At 36.0% G+C, this 23558-nt stretch overlaps 1 protein-coding gene across 1 annotated transcript in view; it reads left to right on the top strand.

Moving 5' to 3' along the window:
• Positions 1-4205: 4205 nt before the first annotated feature.
• The window catches only part of LOC101895243 (terminal nucleotidyltransferase 5C), a 382289-nt gene continuing 362936 nt past the window's right edge, over positions 4206-23558 (top strand). Inside the window, exon 1 of the mRNA XM_059120074.1 lies at positions 4206-5431. The gene's annotated coding sequence lies outside the window, so the exon portion shown is untranslated. The remainder of the gene's footprint in view (positions 5432-23558) is intronic.

Below are 23558 nucleotides of genomic sequence, written 5' to 3'. Positions count from 1 at the left end.
TTAGTTCTTGTTTAGCAGTTGAAACAGAAACGTGCTACTGTATGTTATGTTCCTAATAAAAATAATATTTATAATGTAAATGTATTATAGATGTAATATTTAAACTACATTTTTACGAAACCCGAAATAAATTGTTTGTTTTTTAAATAAATATGTGTGTTTTTTTTTTCATTTTTAAGTGGTGTGACGATTTTTTCGATATTTCTTCCGAATTCTGAACGATTTCTTTCAGAAAATCGGAACTTTCTCCCGAATTCTGAACGTTTTTTTTTCAGAAAATCTGAATTTTATTCCGAATTTTCTTTCGAATTCTGACCGATTTCTTTCAGAAAATCTGAATATTCCGCCGAATTTCCAGACGAATTCTGCCCGATTTCTTTCAGAAATTCGGAGTTGTCCTCCGAATCTTTTCCGAAAATCTAATTTTTTCTCCTATTTTTTCAAGAATTTTCACCGAATTCGGACCGAATTCGTCCAGAAAATCTAATATTTTTTCAGATTTTTTTCAGAAAATCTTTCCGAATTCGGTGACCACGTCCATACAACTTTCGTACCGAAATCGGAAGGAATTCGGAATCAGAATCGGACATTTTTTCAGAGATTCTGACAGAAATCGGACCGAATTCGGCAAAAATTATTTACTGGGCTATGATCTAGTTTTCGTGTGTTTGCATTTAGAGTTGGGGGGTTTTGAAAAGAGAAAGAGTATTACAACCTCTCACCAAACATTGAAGATAATGGAAATAAAAGTGTTTACCGGTATTTGGTGTTGGTTTTCATATGTTTGTTGCTGTTGATTGTGGTACGAATGGAGTGATGTCAACTGTGTGCTTTTGGATGATGTTTCAATTGGTAATTAATTTTAAAGGCAATTAAAAAGCGATTTCGAAGCAAATTATCAGTTCAATGAAACGTTCAGTAAGGTCCTATTATAAAGAACCAATTAACTTACCGAAAAAATAACAACTAAAAACTGTGAGCAAAAATAAATTATGAATAATGAAAATATTGCCAAATTTCAGAGTCTGAAAGCCGATCCTGATGGCATGTAATCCTGGTAATAATTCAGCTTATATTGATCTGAGAAGGAAAGAAACCAAAAATACCATCAAAAACCAGATAGTCTTTAAAATACGTATCGGTGTGATGGCTATGAGAGATCAAGAGCCCAACCCCTTAAGTGTGATTTAAAGTAAAGTGAAAGAGAGAGATAATATTATTTACTAAATATTAATGCTGTGACAAAAAAAAAGTCACTAATTTGGGGAAGAGAAAGAAAACTAATAATTTGATGGTCGAAACATCTGATTTAATCAGTAAAATGTAGATTAGTATTTAATTTAACAGATTTGTAAAGATTCCCAACGCCAGGGAGATTTTGTGAGTGTACGATTACCTCGAGATACAAGAGAGGTGAAATGCGAAGTCGTTCGGCCTAAGGTTACTGTAGGTGGAAACAGAGTCCCTTTAAAATTAATGTGTTTAGATTGGGGAGAGAGGGATCAAGGTTGGGTTGGCAAAGTGAGGGGACAAATATACCAGTATTCCTAGATTGCGTAGGAATTCACATCCATTTATGTATATTCGAATATTTTTCCTATTCTGTTAAATGTGATTCTTCCAGTCCACGTAAGTTAAATTTCACTTTTGACAGCATTGTTCTTTACGTATGTGGTTCGTCATGGCAAAATGACCAACCCAGATTTTTTTTCAAATATTTTTAAAAATAACTCCATACCTATTTATGTAAAAGAAGTCTGACGTTTTCGCTTCGATTAAACGGAAAAAGTATAAATTATGACAGAGATTAATCTTAGTGAACCTATAACTTCTTTGTTATTTTACGAAGGAGGCAGCCGTTGACTCAAGCCAGTGAGAAAAGGCTTTTTATGTGTCTGCCCCTTTTAGAATATCAGCAGCTTTAGTTACTTCAGACTTAACGACGCTTGGTTCAAATCTCTCCATATCTTCATGATCGGATAAAGCCCACAAGTGTGCCAAACGAAGCCAACATTCGAATATTGTCGGAAGGTAGTTATCAAAAACGACGCTGGTAATTGAAATTGTGACAAGCGTTATGCTGATTTTTATACGCTCCACCATTCTATGGAGGGTATATTAACTTTGTCATTCCATTTGCAACTCCTCGAAATATTCATAATAGACCCTACAAAGTATATTTTTTTTCTGGATCAGCGTAAAATTCTAAGGCGATCTAGCAATCCGTCTGTTTTAATCACTTTATCTTTCGAACGAATTGAAATAGAAGGCTAAAATTATGCATAAATGCATAGTTTACCAGTAAGTTAAGCTCGTAAATGGGCCATATCGGTCCACGTTTTCGTATAGCCCATATATAACGGTATCTCCCGATATTCGGTATTTTCATGATTTTACCGGAATTATTTCAAATTTCGTATTTGATGTTCGTAATAGGTACTACAGGCTATGACAAAAATGCAGGTCCACGTCTTCGTATAGCCCCCATATAACGGTAACTCTTGGTAGTCGGTATTTTGATGATTTCAGCAACATTATTGAACGGAATCGTTTCAAATTTCACATTGGAAGATCTTAATGGGTACTACAAGCTAGTTTGCGGAATTTTTTGAAAATTTTCAAGTTTTTTCCAAAGTATTAAAAGTTTGGCCCAGCCGAACTTAGCTGCCATTTTACTTGTTTCATTTCGGTTGATATGAATTGTCTTACTGCGAGCTATCTTTTCTTTAATTTGATTTTGTGAACGGCCCAGACTTTGGTATAGCACACTTATAAAGGTACCTCCCGATATTCGGTATTTTTATGGTTTCTAGCTCCGGTGGCAGGACAATGTATGTGTTTTAGTATACCCCCAATAAAGGGCACCTCCCGATATTCGGTACTTTGGTGGTTTTAACCACATTTTGGTTAAAATGGGTTCTGCAACATGCGGCAAAACATTTTCCATATTTTTGTCCACTGTTTCCATATAAAGGTACCCACCGATATTCGGTATTTGTATAATCCTTCATTCAACATTAACAGGCAACTATGAAACAATATTGTCCCTCTATCTTGGTTTCAATTTCTTGGAGAAACCCCAATATCTCAATATAGTAATTTTGTGAAAATTTTAAAGTAAACAAAACCAATGCGGAGTTGCATTTTCCTAGTTTCTTTCAAGTTCAACAACCTTTCATATTGTGCCATGGTCCAACCGATCTTACTGGTATTTGTAGATTAAAGTGGAAGACGTTGGAATCCAGATGCTTTTATGTAAAAAGGTTTGCTTAAGCTAATTGTAATGTTTAAGTTTAAATTTTGGAGAAACTTTTTTACATTGTCGACAAAAAACAATTTTTTTTGTTTTTCGTATTAGAACGCTTTTTTTGGTTCGAAAATTGGAACAGAATTTCATATAGAGTTGTAATTTCTTTTATATCACTCTCAATTAATCGTTTTCACATAAGTTTTTATGTCACATTTTCATAAAACCAGAAACGTAGCTCTTTCAAATAGTTGTACCATTCCAAAAAATTCTGTTTACGTTTCCATACATTTTCTGTTTTAAAAAAAATCGCTATATTAGCATTACCATTGATCATAACAACGTGGGTTGAGAGCCCCCAACACAGTGAGTAACCATAACTTGTGGAGAAAAGAGCGCCAATTAGTTATTCTCTCCTACCCCACTTAGTTGCTGAAGAAACGAGAGCGAGTGAGGTAGACATGATGTATGTGTGCGTGCGAGTGTGTTTTATGTTTGCTGCGACAACAATTTTATTACCATATTCTTCCGTTTCTTTATTGTATTCTATTTCTACACAAAAGTTGCCTCTTGCCCGCCACAATTTGTGCTTGTTTTTCTGCTTCTTCTTCTTCGACAAAAGTTGCTTTCCTTCTTCTTTCGATGATATGTATGTATGTGCATAGGTATGTTCGTTTTTGTTTTTGCTTTGGCAAATTCTATGGTGATTATTTTTTGTGGGGAGTGAGTGTGTGTGTGTGGCATGACTTTTACTTGGTTTTTAATTAAGAGAGCCGATTCTTCTTTCTTCAAGTTTATTTTTCTCAGTGCCGCTTCTGTTGTTGCTGTTGTTTTTTTGTAGTTTAATGCATTGGTGTGTGCGTGTGTGTCTGTGTGTACATGTGTGATGTGCCGGCCTCCCTGCCTACAAGTCTCGGTCGTCGTTGTGCGATTTCTTACCGTAACCAAAACCAACGTTCGTTCGTTAGTTGTTCGTCACATGTTCGACTCGTAAGACTAAAACGCCGCTAGAAACGCTTTTACTTCTGTAAAATCGAAAAACAAAAACCAAATACAATTTTTTGTACTTTTCGAGAAAAATAATAACAATAACAACTACCACAGCCGCCGCAGCAAACAAATTACAAAAACAACGTCAAGCAAAACAGCTGTCTTTTTTTTTGATGTGCCTGCTGCCGTGTGCCCCATTCCGCTCATTTTGTCTTCCACGTTTGGAATTGTTATTCAATTTGTTATAAACTTTGTGCTCGGTCAACACGGTGTGTGCTGAACTAATGAAAAACAAAATAACAAAAACAAAAATTAAAACAAATTAGAAAAGCTAAACAACAACAACAAACAAAATACGAAGAAGAAGAGAGAACATCCATCTTCTAGCCAACAACGATACGAAACCTCATTCAAAGGAAAAGAAGAAATATTTAGCATCTTTACTTTCTTTCTTTTATAACAATAACGGTTATAAAATTTACATTTCTCTTTACTACCCAACTTGGTATTATTTGGAGAAAAAAAGTGTAGTTTTGGCGATTTTTTTTTTCGTCAAACCAAACAAAAAGAGAGCAAGAGAAAGAGTTCGCCACCTTTGCCACACATTATTTTTTCTTCTTTTCTGACCAAACGAAATTGGCGATTTCTTTTGCCTTTTTCCCCCGTTTGAAACAAAGCGAATTGTGTGAAGAATTATTAACAAGAAATTGTATTATTGATAAATATAAACAAAAAGCCCAGCAAATAAATAGAAAAAACCCAAGTTTTTTTTCTTGTTAATTGTTTTTTTTTATTCAAGTGATAAGAAAGAAATATGAAAGTGAACATAAGTAATCAAAGCAAAAATAAAAAAAAATAATCCAATTGTATTGAGATAATGTTCTAATATAAATCCAGAATATTTTATAATAATAAAGTGTGTTCTCTTAAGAAAAAAATAATAAATAAATAAAAAAATCTACCTATTTTTCTTTGATAAGAAGAAAGTTTTTTAGAAAATTATCAATACCAAAAGGTGTATCATATCATTACTTGCAAAAAGTCCAATTGAAAACAAAATAAAAATTTTAATCAAAATCCCAAGTTATTTTGCAAATAATCGCATTAACATTAAGTTCAATTATTTAATACAAAAAATAATCAAATTGTTATTTTGACATCTTTAACGGAGTTCGGCCTTCATTGAAGAAAAAGGTAAGTTTGAATTATTTTATATACAACATCTATTTAAAATAATAAAATCAAATTTGTAACTTGTCATATTTTGGCCACCATTTTCTTTCGGTGTTCCTTATATGTTTTGCATAGGGTTGCCAGATACCTTAATATGCATTTTAATGTGATTTATAAAGACGCGTCGAAAAACATAAAAAAAACAATTAAAAAGCAGTATGTTCGGCCGGGCCGAACTTTGAATACCTTCCCTAAAATCCTCAAAAAAATTTTCTTAAAATTTTAAAAAATATAGCCGTTATATTGGTTTCTATAAGATGTAGATCTACATAGGCATAGGTTTGTCATAAATCATTACCAAATTCAAATTCGAAACTTGAAATAAACGGTGAATAATGTAGCTATAATCCCAAAAATATCGTATATAGGAAGGTACCGTTATATCGGAGCTGTGCGAAGACCTGGACCAACATAGACAATTCTCTGCCGTAGGCTGTAGCATCCATTACGAACTTCAAATAAGACATCTCAAAATACGGAATATAAGGAGGTACTGTTATATGGGGGCTATACGAAGACGTGAACCTGCACAAACAATTTTCTGTCTTAGGCTGTAAATCCATTTCGAACTTCAAATGCCAAATTCGAAACAATTCCGGTGAATAATGTCGCTAAAATCATCAAAATACCGAATATCGGGAGGTACTGTTATATGGGGGCTATATGTAAACGTGGACCTACATGACCCATTTGCGAACTTAACCTGCCTACTGGAAAAATAAACATGTGTGCAAAATTTTAGCCTTCTATCTCAATTCGTTCGAAATGATTACAACAGACAGACAGACGGACAAACAAAATCGACTTAGAACTTTACGCTGATCAAAATATATATACTTTCTTGTGTCTGACATGAGTATTTCGAGGAGTTACAAACGGAATGACAAAGTTAATATACCCTCCATAGTATGGTGGAGGGTATAACACGTGAAAAACATTTTAGTACCCTCCACCTTGGGGTAAAGGAAAAATAGGAACCCATTATGACGCACAAATACCAATTTTTAGACATATTCTTGGGAAAATGTAGTAAAAATCATCAAAATATTGAATATCGGGAGGTACCGCTATATGGGGCCATACAAAAACGTAAACCTATACATACAATGTTTCGCCAACGGAGCTAGAACACACTAGGACACAAAAATACCAATTCCTTGACAAATACATGCAATGTTTCGTCACTCGAACTACGACTCATTATGACCTACAAATACCAATTTTCGTACAAATCCGTGAGAAAAAGTGGCAAAAATCGTCAAAATATCGAATATCGGGAGATACTGTTATATGGGGGCTATACCAAAAACCGATATATCTCACTTTCAATACCAACCATCCCAGACACAATACAAATTGTTCTGCTAAATTTTGACGCTCTAGGTCAAATAATGTGGGCTGTATCGTGATTTCAACAGACAGACGGACATCCTTAAATCGACTTAAAATTTTATGCTGATTATGAATATATATATACTTTATGGGGTCTACGACGAATATTTAGGGATGTTACAAACGGAATGACAAAGTTAATATACCCTCCTTTTCAAGGTGGCGGACATAAAAATATATAAGCCTCATCTTCAATTTATATAAAGTTACTAAAATAGTGCGTACGAATGTTAAGGGTTTGTTGGTATTACTAAAGATGCTATTAGACGGCAAAGTTTTCATTCTCTAAATTTCCCAGATGCCATTTCTGTTGTGAAATACATGAGTAAAGTACATAAAGGATGAGATGAAAAACTGCAACCAACTTCAGACTACCGTCATTTCCAAGCCACTTGTCTGTCCGACAGCTGTTAAAATTATTCCAGTGACAGCTCATTATGTTGTTTACAAGCGTACCAAAACATTTTGGTGAGAATTTTCCACAAAATAAGTTATTCGTGATGGAAATCATGTGTGATATTGGGATTTCTTTATATTTGGCTGGAAAACCACAAGTGGCTGTCGTTAGAGCACTCCAGCATTTAAATGTGAATAAATATTTTGTGTCTCGTACCATCGCTCGTTACCGTGATACTGGTAGCGTAACCCGACGTCAAGGAAGTGGACGGAAGAAAACAGCAACATCAGCAGTTCGAATGGTTCGAAAAGTAAAGAAGCGACTTGATCGAAACCCCGCGTCACAGTGGCCGAAAATGGCCCGTGAGCTAAACATATCGCAATATTCCATTCGGCAAATATTGAAAAATGAGTTCGAAATTCCAAAAAGTGCAAGAATTTACACCGCAACAGAGTTGCTTCGCTTGGCCGAAAGTGGTGAACTGCCGAATTTGGTTTTCTCCGATGAGAAAACATTCATGCCGGATACCAATCCGTTGGAATATTGTGTCTAGAGTATTTTGGAAAACAAGGTTGGCAATAAAAAATACCAAATTGTCGATAACCTCAATCAAGCGCTTCGCCGGGAATGGGCCAAAATACAGCAGAGCAACATACGGGCAGCATGTGACGGTTTCATTGGCCGTTTGAAGGCCATAGTTGACCAATTCGAACAAATCTAAACTTATTCTAAATTTTGATGCTATTTCCGACATTGTTTGCTTTCATTCAATAAAATTTAAAAAAAAAATGTAAAATTAAGGCTTTTGACTCTGCTGCAGTTTTTTTTTTATCGCATGTAGGGTAAGTGCGCCTATGTTCGGCATGTCCCAGTATTCAGCAGTTTTGATATTTAAACTTAAATAACTAAGAATAGAATTAACCAAATAATGAAATGATTGCAAAAAAACGTCAACAGTGTTCTCTGCTCTCTTTCTGTAAAAAAAAAAACAATGAGTTCCTATCATTTATTACGAGAGAATAACGGTATTTGACGTTTTAGATAGCGGTGGCATTTTTGAAAAACATTTTGGCTATCTAAAGGAAAAAGAACAATTCACAAATTCCAAATATAAGAAAGGTACTTTTTTATTTAATCCCATTTTTATTTTAAATGAAAATCAATACGTTACTGAAGGTAATCATACTATTCTTGATTTTCTACCTATAATTGGTTTAGAATGATAATTAAATAAAACACTATTTAAAAATGAAATTAATTTCAAATTCTGGATTAAACTGTGAAATAAAAAAATATACAAAATAATATTTTTTTTTTACTGAAATTCCATATGCCGACTACTGGCAAATAGACATGCCGAGCAATGGAAAATGGTGCCGACTACTGGCAAAAAAAAAAACTACTATTTTAGTAAAATTGCTAGTTTTGCTAATTTAATAAAAACAAATTCAATTTATGTTTGGAATTTGGAATATGAAAAACTTTATTTTTCTGCAATTAAAAGATTTTACTCAGAATGTTGAAAGATTGAAAATCCTAAAAGTGCCGACTACTGGTACACTTACCTTATGTACTATTTTTATACCCTCCACCATACATAGTATGTAGGGTATATTAAGTTCGTCATTCCGTTTGTAGCTCATCGAAATAATTTAAGTATATTTATTCTTGCGTAAAGTTCTAAGACAGTTTAGCCCTGTCCGTTAGTCCGTCCGAATTAAGATAGGAAGCGTAATTTTTCCACAAATCTGTCTTTTGTCTACGCAGGCAGGTTAAGTTCGAAAATGGGCCATATAGGTCCATGTTTTCATATAGCCCCCATATAACGGTACCTCCCCATATTCGGTATTTTGATGATTTTAGCGACATTATTCACCAGAATTGTTTCAAATTTGGTATTTGAGATTCGTAATGGATATCACAGCCTAATACAGAAAATTTTCTGTGCAGGTCCAGGTCTTCGTATAGGCCCCATATATCAGTACCTCCCCTATATTCGGTATTTTTACGAGTTTAGGTACAATACCCACCGAAATTGTTTGAGATGTCGTATTTGACGTTCGTAATGGATGCTATAGCCTGTGACTGAAAAGTATCTATGCTGGTCCAGGTTTTCGCACAGCTCCGATATAACGGTACCTCCCTATATACAGGCCGAACTTACTGCTTTTTAACTTGTTTATTGTTAATTTTTTTGAAAATGTCCATGCCAAAGTTTTGCACGTCTGAGGAGATCAGAACAAAAATAAATAAAACCTGACATTCAGAAACTGTGAGTTTGGCGCTGCAAAGTAATGGGTGCACTGGTAGAGTCGCTCTTAACCCTTAATAGCCTGGTGGTCCCTTCAGGAACCTCAACTTCAGAGACTTGTTTTTCAAAACTGTTACATTTTTTGCGCAATGTTTATTCAGCAAATATTCTCTTTATAATGTATGCCATATAGCGAAAAAGAAAATCATATGCTTTTCGGTGCTGAACACCTGATTTTTGACGTTTATCAGAAAAACACACAAAAGCTTCAAAGTGAACAAGTCGTGCTTTTTCAAATTGATTGAAATCAAAACTTTTGCTCCAAAAGAACCAAATAAAATTAATTTTTATTATTTGTGCACTATATTAAAACCATGTAATTATCTTTTTAGCAATATAATTTTTTTTGTTGGTGTTTTTCGTGTAAAAGTCCTTCGGTCCTTCAAAGAACCAGTAGGCACTCATTAGAGAAGTGAAATTCGTTAGTGCTTTAGCGCCTTTTTCTAATTTTAGTGTAAATGTTTAATTTTTCATAGAAAAATGCCACGTAAATACAAAGATTTTACCGCGGCTAAAGAGTTTGAAGCATTCGTCAATAATTTTGAATGGTCAATAAGTGAAATTGGCGATATATCAGATTTGACGACGAAAGTCTAGACGATCCCGATTTCCATATAGTGACAAATGATGATGCGAATACCATGTTTTGGACAATGAACCAGACTTGGGAGCAGCAGCAAATATTGTGATGCGGCTTGCTCGTAAAGTTCCGCTTTTCAAGAACTACAGAATTTTCTTCGAACTATTCCTTTATTGGCTTATTTACGCACCCAGGGAATCTATGGGCTTGGAACAGTTCAACGTAACCGAATTCCTGGCTGCAAATTGCCAGAAAAATTACCCAATCGATAATTACCCTGCGATAATCCACGAGTACAACAAGTACATGGGAGGTGTTGATCTTAAGGATTCGTGCTTTGGTAGAAGCCGCATAAGAATAAAATCGTCTTATGTACATGATAAATGCGTGGATTTTATATAAACGCCAATTCTCTTCATCTCCTCGTACAGATAAAATGCTGACTTTCCACGAATTTATCGCAGACGTCAGAAAAGTTTTAGTAAAATCTGGCACACAATCCATAAGGAAAGGACGTCCAAGAAGCACTGGAGGATGTGAGACCCCTGAAAATGTGCCAAAACGAGTTCGGGTAGTAATGCCGCCTAGTGACGTGCGGTTTAATAATCTTGGGCACTTCCCGAAATACTTAACAACAGGCAAACCTCGTTGTAAAATGCCCAATTGCACATCTAGAACAACAGTGTATTGCATTAAATGTGAGGTAGAACTGCTTTCTAGAATACCATACAAAACATTGAATAAATGAACTGAAATACGTATATAATTTAAATGAAAATAAAAAAAATTCATATATAAGCCATATGCATTCTACTTGTCAAAGGAGAGCCTGGTGGTTCTTCAAAGAACCAACACACAAAACCTCCCCTAAAATGTCCAAAACGCAAAATTGTGAAAAGTCGTAGAACAAACGTTGTTAAGGGTCCTAAAATACAACATATAAAATTTTTTCATTGAAAAGAAAAAAGTCAGGCTATAAAGGGTTAAGAAATTCTACATTTATTGTGTCAAGAGAATAAAATGAATAAATATTGCCAAACAACACAAACCCATGGCAATCATCCCAGAATAGTGCCACCTTTTGTCGTTGAGCTCCACAGTAAAGCCTTTGGACCTGTATTTATTAAAAGTTCCTTTATTTTTATTTTTATCATGATCTATATAATCTTTCATACCAAATTGAATCAGTTCTCATACACTGTAATCAACTCCATCTGGCAACACCGTTTTGCACACCTCTTCCATTTGAGTTTGTTTTTTTTTCTTTTCGCGCATTTGTTTCTTCCTCCACTATTTCGTGCCTCTTGGTCTGATTTGGTGTTCAACAACTTTGCCAGCATTATCAGATAGTTGGCGGTATTTTTGTTATTGTAATTTCATTTTACTTCGTGTTGTTAGTCTTTTTGATAGACCTCGTGTTTCCTTTTGTATTTTCTTCGCAAGCGATCGCCAAAAAAATCAAAGTAAAATAAATCTCTGCTGTAGGTAAATCAAGTGACCGACTGTGCGGCTGTGTGTGTGATGGATGATATTTTTTTGGGGTTATCTCTTAGTTAGTGTTGTTGTTGTTGGTGCGTTGGTGCCCTAGACATTAGGTTTTGCAACTTCTTTTCATTAATATTCTTATTCTCACTTTCTATTTTGTCTAGACAAACTTCGACTCATTTACATGGAGCGACAAAGAGAAAAACGGAATTTGATGTTGACAACTTACAATGACAGTGTCCCCGGGACAGGGTTGCCTTTCTCCTAATAAATTGTTCTGAGAAATGAACTCAAAAATCCTCATGTTGAGGTCAACTTTTTAAATAAAAGTCATACCCATAAGCATATGGTCTGTCTATGATATCGAAAAAAGTTCAAAAGTAGAATATTCTTTTTGGTCCCGAACAGATCAATAATGTCTCCTAAAATATATCGATTTTCTGTTTTTTTTTTCACTTTCCGATATTCTAAAAATATAAACTTGGTTGGAAATCCCGATGAAGATGACTTCAAAAAACTGGAAAATTCTAAACGAGACCTATCCAAGAATAATAGTAGATTTTATTCATATACATATATACCTAATGGACGACAAATGCAGATTTATTTACATACCTCCATACGTAAAAATATTTTTCCTCTCTCTTTCTGTCATCATTAGTTTACATCATTAAAATAGGGTAAATCCCATAGTCGTTGACTGTCATGATGGTGCATACACACACAAACCTCCATATAAGTAATATTGGCATGACCACAGAGTGTTTTTGTTTTTTTTTCGAACTGGTTGTTTGTAACGTAGAAAAATGTGAACTATTTATTTTAATTGGACATTTCAAAATTAAGACCAGAAGCGCTTCAAATAGAAGTAGATAAAATATTCTTGTAGAATACAAGTTCAGAATACTGTCCTATACAGAACAAGAGGTCTTCTTACAGGAGACCAGACTGTTTTCAAAGAACATTGAAGACTAGAATGTCTTCGAATAGAAAATCAAAAGATCTTCCTATAGATGACCAGAGGATCTTCTTATAAAAGAGCAGAACGTGTTTTTTAGAAGACCGAAAAGCTTCTTCTACAGACGAATATAAAGTATTTATAGATGGTCAGAAGGTCTTCTTCTACAAAAGACCAGAAGAAGGTCTTCTTGCATAGAAGACCAAAAGAAGGTCTTTTTCTATAGAAGACCACAAGAAGGTCGTCTATAGAACACCACAAGAAGGTCTTCTATAGAAGACCACAAGAAGGTCTTCATTTATAGAAGACCAGAAGGGTTTCTTCTTCTGTAGAAGACCTAACGGTCTTCTTCTTCTATAGAAGAACTAACAGTCTTCTTCTTCCATAGACGACCTGAAGGTCTTCTTCTATAGGATACCGGAAGGTCTTCTTCTATAGAATGCCGGAAAATCTTCTTCTATAGAATACCGGTAGGTCTTCTTCTTCTTCTATAGAAGACCGGAAGGTCTTCTTCTATAGAATACTGGAAGGTTTTCTTCTTCTATAGAAGACCGGAAGGTCTTCTTCTATAGAATACTGGAAGGTCTTCTTCTTCTATAGAATACCGGAAGGTCTTCTTCTTCCATAGACGACCTGAAGGTCTCCTTCTTCCATAGCCGACCTGAATGTCTTCTATAGGATACCGGAAGGTCTTCTTCTATAGAATGCCGGAAGGTCTTTTTATAGAATGCCGGAAGGTCTTCTTTTTCTATAGAAGACCGGAAGGTCTTCTTCTATAGATTACCGGTAGGTCTTCTTCTTCTATAGAAGATCGGAAGGTCTTCTTCTATAGAATACTGGAAGGTCTTCTTCTATAGAAGACCGGAAGGTCTTCTTCTTGGAAGACCTGAAGGTCTTTTTCTTCTTTAGAAGACCTGTAGGTCTTCTTCTATAGAAGACCTTTAGGTCTTATTCTTCTATAGAAATTCCGTAGGTCTTATTCTTCTATAGAAGACCTGTAGGTCTTCTTCTTCCATAGAAGACCTAAAAACCTTCTTCTTCCATAGAAGACCTGAAGGTCTTCTTCCATCTTCAGGTGTTCTGAAGGTCTTCTTCTTCTATAGAATACCTGAAGGTCTTCTTCTTTTATAGAAGACCTGAAGGTCTCGTTCTTTTATAGAAGACCTGAAGGTCTCCTTCTTCTATAGAATGATTGAAGGTCTCCTTCTTCTATAGAATGCCTGAAGGTCTTCTTCTTTTATAGAAGACCTGAAGGTCTTCTTCTTCTACAGAAGACCGTCTCCTTCTTCTATAGAATGCCTGAAGGTCTCCTTATTCTATAGAATGCCTGAAGGTCTTCTTCTTTTATAGAAGACCTGAAGGTCTTCTTCTTCCATAGAAGAAATTAAGGTCTTCTTCTTCCATAGAAGACCTGAAGGTCATCTTCTTCCATGGAAGACCTGAAGGTCTTTTTCCATAGAAGATCTGAAGGTCTTCTTCCATCAATAGAAGACCTAAAGGTCTTCTTCTTCCATAGACGACCTGAAGGTCTACTTCTTCCATAAAAGAAATGGAGGTCTTCTTTTTCCATAGAAGACCTGAAGGTCTTCTTCTTCCATAGAAGACCTGAAGGTCTTCTTCTTCCATAGAAGACCTGAAGGTCTTCTTCTTCCATAGAAGAAATTAAGGTCTTCTTCTTCCATAGAAGACCTGAAGGTCTTCTTCTTCCATAGAAGACCTGAAGGTCTTCGTCTTCCATAGAAGACCTGAAGGTCTTCTTCTTCTATAGAATATCGGAAGGTCTTCTTCTTCCATTGAAGACCGGAAGGTCTTCTCCTATAGAATACCGGAAGGTCTTCTTCTATAGAATGCCGGAAGGTCTTCTTCTTCTATAGAAGACCAGAAGGTCTTCTTATATAGAATACCGGAAGGTCTTCTTCTATAGAATACCGGATGGTCTTCTTCTATAGAAGACCGGAAGGTCTTCTTCTATAGAAGACCGGAAGGTCTTCTTCTTTTTGAGAAGACTTGTAGGCCTTCTTCCATCATTAAAGACCTGAAGGTCTTCTTCAATCATTAAAGACCTGAAGATCTTTTTCTTCCATAGAAGACCTGAAGTCTTCTTCTTCTTGAGAAGACCTGAAGGTCTTCTTCTTCCATAGAAGAAATGAAGGTCTTCTTCTACAAAAGACATGTAGATCATCTTCTTCTGTAGACGACCTGTAGGTCTTCTTCTTGAGAAGACCTGTAGGTCTTCTTCTTCTAAAGAAAATCTGTAGGTTTTCTTCTTCTATGGAAGACCTGAAAGTCTTCTTATTTCCAGACCAGAGTGACTTTTTATTATAGTCAGAATGTCTTCGCATGTTTTACTTAAAATAGGCCAAAAATTGTTCGTCGAAATAAGGGTTAGAAGCTATTCCAGGAAAGTCCCTGTTGTTGGAATCTTCTATATCTGATCTCTCGTTTTATATAGAAAGACCCTTCGGTCTTCTTTTTCTGACAATCTTATCATTGCAAGAACCTACAACTTACTCCCCCTTGCCCTTATAGGTTACAGACAATCACAATAACATCAAACCACCATTTATCGCCAAGTATTGAAACCATCTTTATCATATACCAGTGTGTCTAAAAAAATACAGTTATCAGCCAGCCAATAATAAGACCCACACCTTTCGTTAGCTATGCAGAAAAGTAGTGAGCTTTGACAAAATTGAAAAAAAAAAAAAAAAAAAAAAATGATTGCAAAAATAAAAATCGCTGAATGTGTTTCTTTTTTATGGTTTATCTTATCAATGTGAAGTACGCAAAAAAAGGTAAAATAAATCAACCTAATTTCTGAAAATAAAGCACTTTGGTGGAATTTTGGGAAATTTTCCAAAAGAAGTTATATTTGAAACAATAACAACAACGCATAGCGTATATAAGACGACAAAAGCCTATATGTTAATGATATGAATGATAGATTAGGGGATGGGAACCATATTCCCAATAAAAAATAATAATAATGTTGAAGCTGAACATTATATTGGCAATATGAAGATTGAGATGTTCTCTTTAAGGGAACGTGTCATTTTCAGGCTGTAAACGTGTCACAATTTCCCGACAGGGCTTGATAGTTACTCTAGGGGAAATCGAAGAGATTTATTGCTTAAGAGATCCAAAAAAACGGCCGAAGATCTCTTTCAAATCTCGAAATAATATCAAAAATTAATATCCCATAAAAGACTAAAAAATGTGAATTGATTCTCGCAATGTTGTATAAGGTATCCGGCATGATTAACAAGCCGTAGCCACTAGCTGATATACAATCTCCACTTTTTAATTAAAACCACGTTGGGCAGGTTTTTGTTTCTACCAAAAAAATCGAGGCTAAAATAATACCATCACTTCCAAAATAAAAACAGACAACAATGCGCCGTAGAACAAACAAAATGCAAACGACAGCAGAATGTCATAAAATTCAAAAACCACAATTAACGTTTTCTTGTCGCGCATATTGTCGGAATCTAGTCTTCGAGTCATAATTAGCATAAATAACCAATATTTAGATGATAAAATTATTTTTCTATTAGAAATACATAATTCGTACGGCATAGAAACGGGATTAGATCAAAAAGGGGGGTAAAATTGTATTATTTAGGAAAAAAATATCTTACAGTAGAAAGTCCATAGATCTTCTGGAGATTGGAATTAGTATTTGAAAAAAACCCTTTAAAGACTACCATGACGTTTTCTCAGAGAATTATAGAAGATAGTTTCTCATAGGTATTTTCAAAGACCTTCCGATCTTCCTATAGATGACCACCACCAAAAGGGCCTTATTTTAGGTCACCACAAAATCTTCCTATAAAAGTCCATTAAATCCCCATAGACGGCTAGAAAGCCTTTTCACAGAAAATTAAATAGAAGTCAGAAGAACTGTGGGTCAATTCATTGCAGACCAGAGAATTTTCCATTGAACACCAGAAGCACTCCCTCATGGAGGTCCCCTCCTGCAAAACAAATGTTTTTTTTTTCTCACAGAAGACATTGAAGTCTTCTCGTATAAATCCACAGGTCATTCTCACAGAAGTCTACAAGATCTACTCATAGAAGACCACAAAGGTTTTTCATAGCATAGAAGACCAACAGGTCTTCTCATAGAAGGCACAGGGACTTCTTACAGAAAGCCACAGAAGATCAATAGGTTTTCCCACAGAAGATAGGTCTTTCCATAATAGGCCACAGGGACTTCTCATAGAAGGCCACAGGGAAATCTCATAGAAGGCCATAGGGTCTTCTCATAGAAGACGACTTGGTCTTCCCATAGAAGACCAGAAGGTCTTCTCATAGAAGACCAGAAGGTCTTCTCATAGAAGACCAGATGGTCTTCTCATTGAAGACCAGAAGGTCTTATCATAGAAGACCAGAAGGTCTTCTCACAGAAGACCAGAAGGTCTTCTCATAGAAGACCAGAAGGTAATCTCATAGAAGACCAGAAGGTCATCTCATGGAAGACCAGAAGGTCAGGTCTTCTCATAGAAGACCAGAAGGTCATCCCATGGAAGACCTGAAGGTCTTCTCATGGAAAACCAGAAGGTCTTCTCATAGAAGACCAGAAGGTAATCTCATAGAAGACCAGAAGGTCATTTCATGGAAGACCAGAAGGTCAGGTCTTCTCATAGAAGACCAGAAGGTCAGGTCTTCTCATAGAAGACCAGAAGGTCAGGTCTTCTCATAGAAGACCAGAAGGTCATCTCATGGAAGACCAGGAGGTCTTCTCATAGAAGACCAGAAGGTCTTCTCATAGAAGACCAGAAAGTCTTCCCATAGAAGACCAGAAGGTAATCTCATAGAAGACCAGAAGGTCATCTCATGGAAGACCAGAAGGTCAGGTCTTCTCATAGAAGACCAGAAGGTCAGGTCTTCTCATAGAAGACCAGAAGGTCATCTCATGGAAGACCAGGAGGTCTTCTCATAGAAGACCAGAAGGTCTTCTCATGGAAGACCAGAAGGTCTTCTCATGGAAGACCAGAAGGTCATCTCATGGAAGACAAGAGGGTCTTCTCATAGAAGACCAGAAGGTCAGGTCTTCTCATAGAAGACCAGAAGGTCAGGTCTTCTCATAGAAGACCAGAAGGTCAGGTCTTCTCATAGAAGACCAGAGGGTCTTCTCATAGAAGACCAGAAGGTCTTCTCATGGAAGACCAGAAGGTCATCTCATAGAAGACCAGAAGGTCAGGACTTCTCATAGATGACCAGAAGGTCTTTCCATAGAAGACCATCAGGTCTTCTCATATATGACTAACAGGACTTTTCATAGAAGACCAACAGGTCTTCTCATTGAAAACCATATTGTTTTCTCATAGAAGACTTATAGAGGACCAATAGGCACAGGGCCGTTTCATTGATATTATTCCAAGAATCCCCAATGGGTTCCGAATACCATTCATACTGGGTAGAGTTGCAAAAATAGCAATAACAAAATAATTAAATGTCAGAATTCAGGTGACCGCTTTGTTTGGATAATTTTCAATAACAATTTTTGTTTTGTTTTCAACATGTGCGATTTCAGATTACAGTTGTTCGGTAGGTGATTCAAATCAACTATGTTTTATTTGCGATTCTAAAAAACTCAAAAGCTAACAAAAAAATCAACAATGGGGTTGTAGGTGGCAAAAAATTAGAAAGTCAGCGACATTCAATTGTTGTAAACCACAAATATCACAACTCTCCTACACAACAGATGGACGTACATTTATATTTATATACGCCAATAGATATTTATGCCACATTTGTTTATATTTAAACAATTCTGCCAACTAACGCCACCCACCCCCAGAAAATGCTCCATCATTCGGTAACCCCAAAAAAATCTATATAAATTATATTTACAAAGGCAAAAAACCGAAACATTTAGAGAGAAATTTTTAAAATGAATTGCAAAATATAATTAAATTTGAAACACAATGGTCATTCAAAAACGTGCTGGAAATAACGTTGACAATAACAACAACACGTCAATAAAAGGCGAAAACTCTACGTTTAAAATTATGACCAGATAACACAACAGCTAAATATAATGGCTTCATTAATGAATGTTTACGAAAGCCATTGAAAGTGGTTCTAATTTGTGGGACCACATTGTTGTTGGCGAAATGATGCACAAATGTGGGAGGAAATTATATCACGTGGAATACGGGAAAACGCATTATAAGACTTAGGTAACATTGTCCTCTAAAGACGGGATCAATGTGCAGAAGGAAGAATGAAATTCTATTTCTAAAATCTTTCTCCATTATTTATTCTTCAAGGGTTATTTATAAAGGCTGTAGTCGTGCGCGGCCGACCATGTTATACCCTATAACACTACAATATGTTAGAAGCCACCTTATGTCCAAGATTTTGTGTCCTTCGGTTTCTATTTGTGGCCTTTATAACGGCTGCAAAATAAGGAACTTTTTTGTTGCTGGTCCATTTCAACCCTTAAATATATTGCGGATATCTTTAAAAACAATAGGTCTAGTCCTTCTGAGCCTAATTCTACCCTTATGAAAATTTTCGTGAGGATCGGACGATAATTGCAATCTGTATATAATAACTCCAACTTGTGTTTCAATGTGGAGAATATAACAAAATGTACCCTTCGGTATACTAAGTCCAATTGAAACAAGTAAAAAAGCTGTAAGTTCGGCCAGGCCGAACTTTGAATACCCTCCACCATTTGGTACGAATTCAACACTTTTCAAAAAAAAAAAAAAAACAGTAAAAGGATTTTAAAATTCTGTTAAAATTGTGTAGCCGTATATTAGAGTCTATATGGCGACATGGACCTGCATAGGCAACTTTTGTCACAAGGCAACTTATATCACAATATTCAAATGCGAAACATTGAAAAAAATCTGTTTATAATGTAGCTAAAATCGTCGAATATAGGGAGGTACCATGGTGGTAGGCTGTTATATCGAACTTCACGAACTTCAAATGCGAAATTTAAAACAATTCCGATAAATAATGTCGCTAAAATCATCAAAATACCGAATATCGGGGTGTACCGTTATATGGGGGCTATACGAAGACGTGGACCTGCATAGACAATTTTCTGTCATAGGCTGTAGTATTCATTGCGAACTTCAAATGCGAAATTTGAAACAATTCATGTAAATAGGTTCGCTAAAATCATGAAAATACCGAAGATCGGTGGTACCGTTATATGGGGGCTATACGAAGGCGTAGTCCTGCACAGACAATTTTCTGTGATAGGCTGTAGCATCCATTACGAACTTCAAATACTAAATTTGAAATAGTTCCGGTAAATAATGTCGCTAAAATCATCAAAATACTGAATATTGGGGGGTACCGTTATATGGGGGCTATACGAAGACGTAGACCTACATGGCTTATTTTCTGTCTTAGGATGTGGTATCCATTACGAACTTCAAATACCAAAATTGAAACAATTCCGGTAAATAATGTGGCTAAAATGATCAAAATACCGAATATCGGGGGGTACCGTTACATGGGGGCTATACGAAGACGTGGACCTACATTGCCCATTTTCTGTTTTGTGCTGTAGTATCTATTAAAAACTTTAAATACCAAATTTGAAACAATTCCGGTAAATAATGTAGCTAAAATCATCAAAATACCGAATATCGGGAGGTACAGTTATATGGGAGCTCTCCGAAGACGTGGACCTATATGGCCCATTTTCAATACCAAAATTCCTGCAGACATAGTACACATTTGAGTAAAATTTTATCAACCTACTTCATTTCGTTCGGCCGCTAGAGTGATTTCCACAGACGGACAGACGGACAGACGGACGGACATTGATAAATCGACATAGAATTTTATGCTGATCAAGAATATATATACTTTGTGGGGTCTAAAATGTATATTTCGAGGTGTTACAAACGGAAAGACAAACTTAATATACCCTCCATACTATGGTGGAGGGTATAAAAATCGCATGCGATAAAAGATATGAATAAAAAAATAAACAAGTAAAAAAGCTGTAAGTTCGACCAGGCCGAACTTTGAATACCCTCCAACATTTGAAACGAATTTGGCAATTCTTTTTTTATATTAGGGTCTATACGGCGACATGAACCTGCGTAGGTAACATTTGTCATATGCCATTACAATATTCAAATCCGAAACTTAAAAAAATCGGTTATAATGTCGATAAAATCAAAATACCGAATATCGGGAGGTACTGTTATGTGGGGGCTATACGAAGACCTGGACCTGCACAGACAATTTTCAGTCGTAGGCTGAAGTATCCATTACGAACTTCAAATATCAAATTTGAAACAATTCTGGCGAAAAATGTCCCTAAAATCATTAAAATACAGAATATTGGGAGGTACCTTTATGTGGGGGCTTTACGAAGAGGTTGACCTGCACAGACAATTTTCTATCTTAGTCTGTAGTATCCATCATGAACTTCAAATACAAAATTTGAAACAATTCCGATAAATAATGTCGCTAAAATCATCAAAATACCGAATATCGGGAGGTACCGTTATATGGGGGCTATACGCAGACGTGGACCTGCACAGACAACTTTCTGTTTTAGGCTGTAGTATCCATTATGTACTACAAATACCAAATTTGAAACTATTCCGGTGAATAATGTCGCTAAAATCATCAAAATGCCGAATATCGGGAGGTACAGTTATATGGGGGCTATACGAAGACGTAAACCTGCACAGACAACTTTCTGTCTGAGGCTGTAGTATCCATTATGTACTACAAATACCAAATTTGAAACTATTCCGGTGAATATTGTCGCTAAAATCATCAAAATACCGAATATCGGGAGGTACCGTTATATGGGGGCGATACCAAAAAGTGGACCTACATGGCAAATTTTCAATACCAAACGTCCTGCAGGCAAGGCATACATTTGAGCGAAATTTTATCAATCTACTTCCATTTGTTCGGAAGCAAGAGTGATTTCCACAGACGGACAGTCGGATAGACAAACAGACGGACGGACATCGCTAAATCGGCATAGAATTTTATGCTGATCAAGAATATATATATACTTTGTGGGGTCTAAACTGTATATTTCGAGGTGTTACAAACGGAATAACAAACTTAATATACCCTCCATACTATGGTGGAGGGTATAAAAAGGATAAACAAGTTTTAAAATTTTAACCTATATGCAGGTTGCGTTACCTATTGAAATTCCGTTCAGATAATTTCTATTTTCACTTCTAAACTTCTACGTCTATTGAGCGACTGTATTTCAACGTCTCGTTTTCGGCGTTAAGTGTAAGTTCGTCGAATCGAATGCGTCTATGTGCAATAAATCGTCATGTTAATGGGCTTTGACGGCTCAAATCATGATGCTCAGGGATAGCGATACGCTGCGTTGGCCAGCTCCCCTTGAGATTGCCAAGAGTTCTTTTAGAGAATGGTAGACCTCCACAGCGTTCTAGGTTTATTCTGCAGGTATCAATTTGAAGATCAGCTATATAGGCTCCACTTCCCTCTTGGTTAGAGGTTAAGGACTATCTTACACCTCTGCTGCTCTATGGGTAACATCACCAGTTTGAGATTGCATCTCAACATTGGGCCTAAACTCTGCCGGGCGGCAATGTCAATTGGGCGCCATGACGATGGGATTTGACCCCGCTTGTCTTCTTCTTGAGGTTAATTAAAGAAAATTAATTATGTCGGTAAGCCAGCAACAACTGAAGACCTAAATCAACTCGCCATATTAACGGCATTAAACCTTATTTTTTGCATCTGAGTCATTCAAAATCAAAACCATCAGATACCATCATCGAGACGCCAAGCAGGAATCGACCATGGTCAGTACTTTTGTGATTATTGTCTTGTTGAAAGTAAAATACCCAACTCTTCCGCGCTTTGTAATAGGGTTTCCATCAAAATATTTAGGTACACGGTTTTGGTATACGGTTTTTACTCTCTATCAAAACCAAGTTTCCTACACCCCTCCTCCACATATTTGACCGTGCTATGTTTTTTCTATCTATACATTTGGTCTCAAAATCGCAATGACTTGTTTTTATACTCCTTTGCGATGATAAGACGTTTGACTTTCTTTGTTTGCTTATGAGAGGTTTTTTTCATGCGGCTCTTAAGCTTCTTAACCGGCATGATGAAGAGTCATACAGTTTTTGGATGGATTTCTTTTTCATCTCCTCTAGGCACTCTGCATCTACTTGGATAGAAGTTATTTTTTGGTTTTTTTTTTAATATTTCTTACAACTTGTACTTCTTCTCTAGCAGTGTAATCTGCAGAATCCTTGAAACGTTTTACAACGCTGCATATTGTAAAACAACTTCGATTTACTATTTTTCCAATCTCAGCATATGATTTTTTCGTTTATATATCCCCAATATAATCTTTCAGCTTCTGTAGTTTTTTTTCGTATTCGGCCCATTTTTCCGAAATAGGGGAATTTATGTGACCTGAACTTAGCATGTGTGAATACTTTAGTTCAATTGAAATCAAACCTTGTTTATTATTATTTGCTGTCTCTTTTTATACCCTCCACCATAGTATGGAGGGTATATTAAGTTTGTCATTCCGTTTGTAACACCTCGAAATATACATTTTTGCACCCCCCCACAAAGTATATACTCTTGGTCAGCATAAAATTCTATGTCCGATGTCCGTCCGTCTATCCGTCTGTCCGAATGAAACGAAGTAAATTGATAAAAATTTACTCAAATGTGTATTATGTCTGCAGGACTTTTGGTATTGGAAATGGGTCATGTAGGTCCACGTTTAGGTATAGCCCCCATATAACGGTAACTCCCGATATTCGGTATTTTGATGATTATAGCGACATTATTCACCCGAATTCTTTCAAATTTGGTATTTGATTTTTGTAATGGATGCTACAGCCTGTGACAGGAGATTATCTGTGTAGATCCACGTCTTCGTAGCCCCCACATATCAGTACCTTCCGCTATTCGGTATTTTGATGATTTTAGCGACATTATTCTTGAAGTTCGATA

Source organism: Musca domestica, unplaced genomic scaffold (assembly GCF_030504385.1).
Source record: "Musca domestica strain aabys unplaced genomic scaffold, Musca_domestica.polishedcontigs.V.1.1 16, whole genome shotgun sequence".
In the NCBI taxonomy this organism is placed as follows: domain Eukaryota; kingdom Metazoa; phylum Arthropoda; class Insecta; order Diptera; family Muscidae; genus Musca; species Musca domestica.
Note: the sequence above shows the minus strand (reverse complement) of the source record. Positions and strands in the feature narration are given on the sequence as shown.